Raw genomic sequence first — 12,203 nt, 5'->3', positions numbered from 1 at the left:
TAATATTTACGCACAGGCTCCGCACTTTGCACAGTGCGATGTACTTTAACGCATTTTGCACCCTGCTTTCCACTGCATTTCACAAAGAATGCTGTTACGTCACCATGTTGTCGAATTAAGATATTTGCCTACCTTAATTCAAGGCTGCTGACAGACAGACTTGTGATCGAGTGTATTTTTGACCTGGTGACTGACAGTGACACAAGGGTTGCTGCCAGAACTGAATGTTCCAAGTTTATGTAAGAGCAAACACGTCCATGCTTTTAATCCTTTCATTATTCTCAATGGGCACTCAATTAATCCGAAAATACATTGACATCTGTTTTGATGCGTCCAGACCCAGACGTTAGTTCTACAGTGCATGAGCTTACTTTCTAATTACAGGTTTTACCTCGGCTCAGGACAGAAGAGCTGCACTGAGCTGTCTCCGATTAGCTCTCTAGAAAACGACGCTTGTAAGGTAGCCTGGTGGGTTTTGCGCCTGCTACAGAGATAAGCGTGTCACTCGCATGTTACTGCTTTGAAAATAAACAGAGCAAACAGTAACCTCTTTTGTAGCGCGGAGAGAGCACATTTCTGTTTTTGATGTGTGCAATACGAAAAGACAGGCCCCCAGATGCATCAACAACCCATTTTGCGATTCCTTAATAGCGAAAAATACCGATTCGCTATTAAGGAATAGCAAAATGGAATGCATCAAGAACTCATTAAAAAAATAGCAATTTCTTAGATATCCTTAATTGCGAGTCGCAATTAAGGAATACCTCCCCATTAATTCCTATGGGCCTAGAGGCCAATAGGAATGAATGGGAAGACAATCTCAATTTGTGAATCGCAATTAGCGAATCGCAAATTGAGATTGCGATTTCAAGGGTGCAGGGGTGTCCAAAGGACACCCTGTTGCACCCCTGAAATTGATCTGTGCACATATGTTGCGCACACACATGCCCTTAGGGCATGTGTGTGCGCAACATGAAACTTTGAAAAATTCACTTTAGTGCATTTTTCAAAGTTTTTGCAAATTACCATGAAGTTGTACTTCATGGTAATTTGCGTGCCCTATTAGCGAATTCGCTATTTTTAAAACTTTCATGCATTGCATTTAAGGAATCTCAATGTGAGATTCCTTAAATGCAAATAATCGCAATTTAGCGATTTCTCATTTTGCGATTTTTGCATTTGGGATGATGCATCTCAAATGCAAAAATACCGGTCGCAAAGAGGCAGATTCTGAGAATCTGCCCCTTTGCGAGCGGATTTTTGTTTGATGCATCTAGCTGAGGGTGAGGTATTTTATTGCACACCAGTAAACAGCCCGTGGTTACTGGTCTGCCTGCATCTTATATGTGAACTGTTGTTTACCACTCCTGCCCCCGGGTCGCTGATCCATCGCATTCCAATGGGATAATCCAATTCTATGCTTCGGAAACTTGAATATCTCACGCCACAGATTGTGAAGTGTCAATGCTTGTTCTAGGAGACTGAGTGATACAGTCAGTGCATTAGCTTGAAAAATAAATCTACTTTTGTCAACAAGCAGGCTAATAGATCAATAAAGTATAGGATACATACATAAAGCTAGAAGATGGTAGCACTGTCTAGGGGTACAATGCAATTTGAAAGGATAACATAATAATATACATCAATTAATCATTCATGTAGCACCAGTCTCTAGCTTCTTTGGAGGAGCTTTTCTGCTGCAAATGTATTCAGATTGTGAGCAAGACATAAAGATATGGGAATTCTGAATTCAAATATAGTTTAGGACAACATTGGGTACCACAGTGGAAGAGTTTGTGTGATGAAACCTCGCCAATTGAGTTTACTGTATCTAAGGGAAAAAGGGGCATCATAAAAAAAATCATGTATAGCAAAAACCCACCACCCAATAAATAAGGACCCTACTCAAGTGAGGTCAGTGGTGCTCCCATGATCCAGGGATGAAGTCATGGGTAACGCCCTCTATTCAGACCTTCCAGCCAGCTGGGTCTTGTGCAGGTTTTCCTGAAATCAGGTTGGCTTCATTTGGCGGGTGCAGTTTCCTGCAAACTCTTGTGGCCCAACTGTAAAAATCCACGCAGAGATTAGTGAGTAAATTGTCATTTATTCCATATCTAATACCTCCAGCTTACACCATCAGATGCCCAGCTCCAACTCCTTTTTTCTTTACCCAGAGAAAACATTCCAACCCAGGTCACATCAAGTTCTAAGTTCCATGCTCATTAGAAAGTTCCAGGAACTCTACACATCTTCCCCCTTTACACACAACAAAAAAAACTATGATATAAATTACAGAACAGAAACTTGCAGCTGTTAGACAGAGCAATTACAATTCAACTTTATACAATATCACAGAAAAGATATAAATACCACACTTCCCAACTTCAGACATCACTCATTAGAACCATTATCCAGGACTGGTTGGGGACCTTGACACGTGCATAGATTATTCACGCTCCAAGCAAAACCATCAGCCAGAATTAGAATATTTTTTTTACCCTCTTACTTTAAATTTTCTCTCTCCTTTGTTGACAAAACCTGCACTTCTCACTACCACCCAATCGCCTTCCTTTACGTCAGGTGCCTTAAATCCTTTCCTGGCGTTGTAGTATTCCTTGGCCATACTTTGTTTCTCAGTAACATCCCTCTCCACAGCCGCACGAGTCACACACAATCTTTGTCCCTCCGCCAACCTGGAACCTCCTTCAGGCCTTGCTTCCTTCCTTTGAGAGAGATAAACGGCAACATCCCGGTCACTGAGTGGGGAGTCACCCCAGGGCAACCTGTTCGACAAAGAAAGTTCTACACTCCCCATAATCAGGTGATTAACTCTCTCAACCAATCCAATCCAGACCGATTGGCTTGAGGTCTAAACAAAGCCACCCTTTAATTTTTAACACCCATTCTGCACAAAAACTTCTTTATTCTTTTAGACACCACCTGCACTCCATTGTCCGATACTAGGATTTTAGGAATGCCTTCATTCATGAACACTCTCTCTAAAAATCCTACGACTTTCTCTGTGTCAATAGAATCAGTGGTTTCAATGACAAACCATTTGGAATGGTAGTCCACCAGGACCATTATGTACTTACTTTGCGACCCAAGCTTAAATATCGGGACCAAAAAAATCATTTGATACTTTTTCCCAAGGCCTTTTGGATAGGACCATACAACTCAAGGAGGGGTTGTCTCACAATTCTAGTTGTGTCACTGTTTGCACATGCATAGCATTCCTTCAACACACTTTCTATCACATCATCCATCCCTGGCCACCAAAACGACTGGACACACCTCTTAGTCATGTTCCGACCTGGATGTCCCTCTTTGGCAATGCTGATTATCCTCTTTCTGAGTTTCTCAGGTGGTACGAACTGATTCCTCCTCAACAACTTATCATCACACACACTCAATTCTCTCTCCTTGTTGTGATATCCTCTGAACCATGTATCCGCTACTTGATCCCTCTGCCAACCTTCTGACACACACCTGACTACCTGTTGCACTACATCATCCTCCAACATAGCTGCCTCCCTTTACATTCTCTCAAGAGCTACTTCCTCCGCTCCACCTCTTACTACTTCAATCTCTTCATCTAACTCCAGATCCAACTCATCCACCAGCATCCTTGATAGACAATCAGCAATCACATTTCTTAAATCTTTAACATATCCATTTCAAAATTATATCCCAAGACAGATAACATCCACCTTGAAATCCTAGGTATCACATTTCCCTCTAAACCCCTCCCTCCTTTGAACAAATGGATTAGGGGCTTGTGATCAGTGCGGACTGTGAAAGGTGAACCCGAGACGAAAAATCTGAAATGTTTTATCTCCCAGCATCACGCTAAGGCCTCTCTTTCAATAACAGAATAAGAAACGTCTGCACCTTGGAGCCGCCTAGAGGCAAATACTGTGATTCTATCCTGACCATCCTTCACCTGAGTCAGGACAGCTCAATCCCCACACTGCTAGCATCAGATGTAATGTATGTCTTAGCCATAACATCAAAAGGCCCTAGAGTAGGAGCATGAAGAATCCCATCCTCGTCGCCAGTTATGTAAAATTCCACGCAGAGATTAGTGAGAAAATTGTCATTTATTCCATATATAACATCTCCACCTTACACCATCAGATGCCCAGCTCCAACTCATTTTTTCTTTACCCAGAGAAAACATTCCAACCCAGATCACATCAAGTTCTAATTTCCATGCTCATTAGAAAGTTGCAGGAACTCTACACAAACATTATCCATTCCTTCATTCTCAACCAAAGACAGCTTTCTTCCTTTACAGCATCAAAGAATCTTCTTGTTGCACCCCTGCCTGCCTTACTGAAACCCACCTGGTCTGAATCTACGAGAAAGGATGTCATGTTTGTCATGCCAGGAATTTGATGACATTCTTTTTTTTTTTTTTGAAAAACCTTTATTGTAGCATTCAATATAAATACAAGCATGTGCCTACAACTGCAGGGGCCGGCCGCTAAACAAAATTAAGACCCCCAATATCACAGTACGACACAGCTCATCAGCCGACAACCCTGAGGTCCGGCAGCGATTCAGGATAGAGCTTGTATTAGAATGCACAGCTGAGTCCCAGGATGAGACAGAGGTTCCATTTTATATTATTTAAGAAAGGATCAGGTGCCATACAATCAAACAGAAGAATACGGGGGACAGGGCAAGAAACGGGATATGCACGTAAGAACCGCTATAATGGAACATTGGCGCCAAAGCATATGGATCGATGCAAACGACAATACAATATACATTCAATGTTGAGCGCCAGTTCTCAGGGCCTGCCCACCCGGGAATCAGGATATCATAAAAAGCATAAGCACTAAATACAAGTACACGATAAGAATCTGAATGATTCACAAGCTATACTGATCCTTAAAGGAAGAGAAAGGGAAGGAAAGAAAAAGGCCATAGAAATAAAAAAAGGCAAAATAAAAAACCCCTTTCCAACCCCCCACCCTGCACCCCTGCAAATGGCTACAGCCTAACCCCACTAGCAGCGTGCCTGTCGCCCCTATTAACTAAAACCCTAAAAGTAGGAAAAAGAGTGGAGGAGGGCTTATCCGTTTGGGCTCCCAGCCCCTTTAGTCCCCCCGCCAGAAACAGACACCCCCTATCACTAAAAGACCAACGTATGACAACACTTATAGAAAAAATTAGGGGGTACCGTAATACACCGCCCAGCCTTTTAGATCAAACAGTTGCAGGTCGAACACCCGTAAAAGCCACTCCAACCCGTCCCGACCTAGTTGATCTTAACCTTGGCCCTTCCGAATCACCACACGAACCCCCCCAGGGAGACCCAAAGGCACACAAAGGAGTAATAGAGGAGAAGGGAGTCATCAAGAATCAATCTATGGCGACTCATAGGCAGTGAGTCCACAAGAACTTCAGACGCAGAAGAACGCTCCCTTCTATATGGACAGTCCCAATGTATCTTGCCCAGGAGTCGTAAAGTCACCAAGAAAGGAGAAGACGACCACAAAATGAATGGAAAGTCAAGAACAAAAGTCTCCGGGAAGGGAATGCCTTTCGATACCTCCAAAGTCGATAGTGGTGTAAGGTTCGGCAATACACTGACGACATCGGGAACACCTTCCTCCAGGGCACCATCCGATGGTATCAATACTCGCTTCCTCACGGGGTTCTCGCACGGAGTCAAAATGGCCGTGGTTTGAATGACTGCAGATTGCTGTTCCAACAGTAAGGCTGGGTCCGGTTCCACCAGGAGCATCTCAGATAGGCGCATGTCCAATTTGCACAATAAGACATCCACATGTGAATGAAACGCCCTAATTTCTGCCAATATGGACCTCAGCGATGGTTCAAGCACCGTGCGATCTATAATCTCACACCCGACAACAATCACAATCACCTCCCCGGGTGAATCTGGCATCCTCAGGGGGACAAACAGGATCACGAACGTGCAGATGCAGAGGGTGACCAGTCTTTATTCGCAGCCACGGTCAACCCGGTTAAGGCCGCAGGCCAGAGACCCCGACCCACCGAACCTCGGCGGGCCCAAGACCGGGTCTGCGGGAAGGGGACCCCCACCCGCCGCCAACAGCAAGCAGAGTCACTCCTCCATTGATGCTGAGCAATAGAAACGATCGCCGCCAAATTCGGGCTTAAACAAAGCCTCCACTCCGATTGACCGGACCCAGCCTGGGTCTCCCGGCCGATGTTGTTGCACTGCAGCCCGGCTGTGAAAGTACTCGAGGCCCCGGCTTCACTGCTGGAGTAGGCCACAATCTTCAACTCGATGTAACTTCATCAAACCAGCCGATAAAAGTTCCCGGATTTCGCCATCGGAGTGCGGAACAGTTCATGTACACAGAGGCTAGGCGTAAAATCAGGATAATGTACAGGATATTGCGGCGGGATACGGAGGTCGGCGGAGCCGGGAGCCTAAGCAGCCATCTCGTTTGCTGACGTAGCTCCTCCCGAACAACAACTTTTCTTGATTACATTCTTGGCCTTTATATTTAGTAGTGCAATCAAAGTTTAAGACTTTATTGCATGATTAGTTAAAACCTTCGCAACAGGAAAAGGTGGCATCAAATCACAGTTTAGATATTCCATAGGTTGCATCTTTTTTTACAAATACAAATTTAAAACATTGAGTTATTATAAAGTCATTGAGTTGTATAAGGCCAATATTACATGGTAATACCACAGTGGGGCTAGAATATAAAGTGCATACTTGTATAAAGTTAAAAAACAGGGGCTTAGCATTATTACTCTAATGAAAGGATGGGATATAATTATATTGAAATGTTGTGCAGGCAGATAATCTCCTACTATGCATATGTTTGTATGGACTGGAATGTTGCTTTTAAGCAGTAGGCAGACGAAAGGGGGGAATAGCATTGGGGTGGAGGGGTCGGTAGCGAGGTTGGTGGCAAGGGTCCAATGGTGGTCAAATTTTCTGTCAGCCCGTCGAATGCCCTTATCAGTGCCTCTATCTTCTTAGAAAAACAGTCCATAAATTTGACCAAGGCACAGTTCAGGGTGGTATTCAAGGGATTGAAGCAAGCCAGGACCACTCCTCTGCACGATCTTATGTCCTTTGCTATCCAACCCCTTCTTAGCAGAGCCCTTCTATCCTCTAGAAGGGTGGGACACAGGCACAATATGTGTTATGTCCTCTTTGTGCTGATTACAGAGCGGGAACATTGACTGAACCTTTCCCCTTTTCCAAGTTGGGAGATGACCGGCAATGGGGATGACCCCCATTCTCAGCTTCATGAACTGTAGCTTTGTCCTTTTATTATAGGGGTTATTTAAATAGCCCTGAGGTGTCAGTTGTTTATAGGTGCATAGGTTCATCCAGCCACGATTCCGTGCAGACAGACTGACCCTCTCTTCTATTGAAGAGAGCCCGTTTCATGCTGATTTTTGCCAACCTTTTGAATTCCTGATGGCTGATATGTAAGTCCCAGGTGGGTGCTAAGCCAAGTGTGCTGAGGGCTTGGGTCAGATAATGGTTTTCCACCGGCCAGTGGTTTGTGGCCAAATCAGTGCATAAGTGGTGGGACAGGGTGCCTCCCTTGGAGGCCCTAAGCTTGTGGCAGCTTATAGCGAAGGCCGCCTTGTGAGCTAGCGCATGTCTGCAGATTCCGAATTCCAGTCAGGTGATGTGTGGGATGGGAGCTGGAAAACTGTCCTATAGGTCTTTATGAGTGCTTTGTCAAGTGTCCCACTCTCCTGCCCTTTCAGAGCCTCACACCCATATGTTAAGGTTGGGAGAACCTTTGCCCGAGCTACCTGAAGGATCGGTGCAATAGTGGGTCCTTTTAGTTTTATGAATGCAGATCTGAGAGCGAACGAAAGTGCAGTGCCTTCCTTTTTTAATTCCATCATGTGGCTCGGGTATCTGCCGATGTCATTGAAAAGGATGCCTAGATACTTGTGGTGGTTGGTTGCTTCTAATGTTTCCTGGTGGAGAGACCATGTTGACTTTTGAGTCCTGTGACTCGAACCACAAGGATCTCAGTCTTCTTTTTGTATATCAGCAGGCCGTTTCTATTGTAGTGGTTGCGCCCAAAAGGCGTTGCAGACCAATCTATGTTTTGCTAATGAGGACCAGATCATCTGCGTAGATTAGATTTGAAAGGCGGAGGCCGCCCAGTTTGGGTGGATGCATGTTTACTGAGTTGAGGACTGTTACAATTATGGAAAGTCCAGAGGTGGTAGGTTTCAAGTAGGTATTTATTGTAGTTCAGAGTTACAAATATATGATGTTTAAGTCAGGATATAAAAGTAGGCTGGTAAGTTACTCTGTAAATATGCCCCAGCAGGAGCTGTCCTCCTGGCAGCTCAGCCTTCAGTCACCAACTGAATCTGTACATTCATCCAACATTCTATGACATGTACCAGATTCTACACAGGGAGCAGGGGAAGAAAGAGAATAAAGAAATACCCATACAACAAGGACCAGCGAGAGGTTGGACAGAAATAAGTTGAATAGAGTGGGTGCAAGAATGTAACCTTGCTTGAGGCCTTGCGTGGTGGTTATAGGCCGTGACAGACGTGATCCAAACCCGATTTTAATTCTGATCCATGTGTCGTGGTGCAGAAGCTGCATAGCCCAGAGCAAGTTATCGGGAATGTTGAGAAGGGTACGTTTCTGCCAGAGCTTCCTCCTATTAACCCTGTTAAATGCTGATTTGTAATCTATAAACCCCAGGTTTAGGGACAGATATTGGATTCAGCCTGATCGAGCAGAAGAGAGTGTGCACTAAGGTTCAATGTTGTCCCAGTTAGTCTTATCAATCCAGTTTGATTTGGGGGTATGATTTTATTTGTCTCAGCCCATGATTGTAAGGAATCCAGCAGCACGCCTGAAAAGTACTTCGCTTCGTTACTGATTAGAGCTATCATACGGTATTATACGGTAGTTCCCGGGTGATTTTTGGCACCCCTTTTGAAAATTGGAGCGAGAATCGAGCCACGCCATGATGGGGGGATGCAGTTCTTTTCTAATATGGATGAGTAAAGCGGGACTAGTTGGTTGTCCAGAATACTGGATCTTCTTACAAAGGGCAGGTGGTATTCCGCCTGGGCCTGGAGCCATGTCCCAGCGTCTCTTAGCAATTTGTTATTGGATTACGGCCTCTGGGATGTAAAACCCGGAGATTGCCCTGGGTGTGAACTTCCCAGGCAGCGCTACCCGCTATGCTTTCCTCCTGTGCGTGGATTTGGTCTGCTGATAATTGGGCATTGAAATGATCATATAGAAAGTGGTACCACACTGGCGCCGAGATGTTGGAAGAGGCCAATAGTGTAATCAAGTCAAATCAAAATTCTTTATATCCAAGAAATAAGTTCTTACAGAAATATTGTACATTACCCAATTCAGTGACAAATAAGTTACAAATATTGTGAAATCAGCAATACGTAACTTAGCAAAGTTAATGTGACCAACCTGTATCACCAGCCTAAAATGAATATAAAGTGATATATGGATTAAAATATCTTCTCACTAAAACTCATTTAGCAATCTGCGGCCTCCTATACCACAGGTATTAAAATATTTGAAAGTGCAACAGTTACACTAGCAACATGCAATTCATTTAGTCAACAAGAGAGCATTATACAGGTCAACATAGCATAAATTCGGAGAGATGATCTATGTTAAAAATCTAATTTGACAGGGCATCATAGAATAATTAACCCTAGAGGACCATTGGCGTCAAATCTCATTTATATCAAAATAAAGTGCATTGTGCAGGACTAAATTATTGCACACCACAAGGGTCTCATTCAGTCTAGCCTCACTAACAGACCGAATTTTCCCATATCAGGGCCAGTGTCCTAAATAGGGCATCCTCCTAGTTTGGTCTACATCAAACTGGTAATTTAAAAAACATACAGGCGATCCTGAGAGGAATAACAACATGGGTCTAGGACATCTAAGAAAGAGAAGTCCTGGCACAATATGATAGAATTGTGCACAGATATTGGCTAATGGCAATGGCTACATCCTGGCATCTAATGTCACATATCAAGTTCAGGTCCATTTCTCTTGACCATATCCCAAATTGTTCTTAAACAGGAAGAATCCACAATCCACCATTACATGGATCAATGAGTATTTTCTACTCCGCGTAAATGGACACTGACCATTGTTCTTGACTATTTTTACTTTCAGCCCTGACATCCGCCATCCTGGGTCGATTCCTACCCTCAGCAGCAGAATTTGATTTTGCAGAAGCATATCTGGGATTTTAAATAGGTATGGGAAAAGGTTCATGTTCTCTTGAGAAACTAGGAAGGGTGCAACTGCTCTCCTGTTCCTCAAATACTGAAAGTCATCACTCAAGCTAGTTTCCTCAGCACATCGCCTAAGAGTAGTCTTTATTTGACAAATTTGTTTTGCTTCACACACTTCAAGTTGCATGTAAGGAACTCCCAAACGCCCCAACAATATTGTCACTACATTCCTCTTACCAAGGAAGATTGCCATTACCTCATGTAGAACTAACACTGATAATTTATCATATGGTACTACATTTTTAGTCAGAAAATAAAAAGGCAGGGCTCTTGCATCCACCAGAGCTCTCCAGGCTTCAGTTGTCAACTACCGCCTTATAACTTGAACCATTGCATTTTTAGGTAGATCAAGGAGTAATTTCAAGATGCTACCTTCTAACCCTTTCCATGAGACCCGTCTATCCATTGCCAGCACCTCTGCTCCATATAGAGCCTGGGGGGATTAGTTTACCCTCTATGACATTACTTAGCGGCTCAAAGGTGTAGCTGCCATATGTACGATCAAACCTTTTCAAGCCATTCACTTCAGGAGGCCATTCACTTCAGTATGCCATTCACTTCAGTTAGCCATTCACTTCAGTCATGTAATTGATCTAAAGGAGGAATAATCTTTGGTATCCCTCCTCAGTTTATGGATCAAAGTGATAGCTGCCTCCCTCATAGGGGTTTTTCATCTGTCTGGCCTTTTGCAGTATTTCCTCCTTTAATACGTAATCATCCTGTTTAGCCACTGTACTCTTGGCCTTGTTGAAGGATTGTTAGGTCTTTTCCACCCTCTGTGCTCTCTCACTCTGCCCATTTGTAGGTCTTGAACCCCCTGCAGTACGTCCCCCGAAGATCTTGATGAGGCATGCGTAGATGTTTTCTCCTTCAGGAAATTCCTTTCTTGTTCATTTCTGTTCTCAACCTATTTTCAGGGTGACCAAGCTCAGCCTGGGACTCTAAATGAAAGATATGGGTGTGTATAAGTTATTCCGATACTGTATGCCTCAAGCTGGTCTTCTGTTGATTACATTCTCTCGTTCAGTTACTTCAAGTCAGATCTAATGTCAGCCACATCTCTGTCCAAATCCATTCATAGTGTAGCCAAACTTCCCTTAAGTTTATTTTCCAGCCCTACTTTCTAGTTGCTTTAAGCCTTCCATTGTGAGGGCACCCATGTCACCAGTTGCCATGTTTTATGCAGTCTCTTTTACACTTGTGCTATATATTTTGCATATACTTGTGTTGCATATATTTTGTTATGCCTCCTCCCTTTGGGGCCTTGTTTGCTTGCGGCATGGTGGATTTGTGCTTGAAGTCTAAGCTTTTGTTTGGAAAATCTTTGCTAAAATATGAATGATGTTTAGCAGTATGACAGACCACCCACAAAAATCGAGAACACAGCGTGGAACAACGCCCCATAGTCCTCGAACCAAGATTGGAGAGAACCGAATGGACTGACTATACTTTCCTTTTTTCCCTATTACTTTTCCTTTTCACTTGGTTTGTGTTGTCAGAAAACTGTGTACAAACAACTATTTTCCCCTTTTCATTAAAGACTCAACAACTCTAGTAAAATACTTGGCCTTATACGTGAATATAACAGCCCCTTGACTATCTCACCCATTCCTACTTGATTTAATTTCAGCCACTGGTAATAACTCTTGCCGCATCCCAGTCCTTTGTATTTTTGCACACCATGCCACTCAGTTTGGGCCCAGCCAATTGCAAATCAGTCTTTACCTTGCTCCAATGGGAACAGTCCAGCCTGAACTGCCAGGCCAGGTCTTCCCTGAACTAGAACACATGCAACCGAGGGCTGTTTTTGCCCTCATTAGGGCTCATCAGCGAAGTATAGCTTGGTTCCTGTGACACAGTGTGTGCCGGGCCCACTTCTGGACATACCGGTCTCAATTGGGGCGACA

The sequence above is a fragment of the Lissotriton helveticus genome, chromosome 8 (genome assembly GCF_964261635.1).
Source record: "Lissotriton helveticus chromosome 8, aLisHel1.1, whole genome shotgun sequence".
Lineage (NCBI taxonomy): Eukaryota > Metazoa > Chordata > Amphibia > Caudata > Salamandridae > Lissotriton > Lissotriton helveticus.
This window is presented reverse-complemented; position numbering follows the sequence as displayed.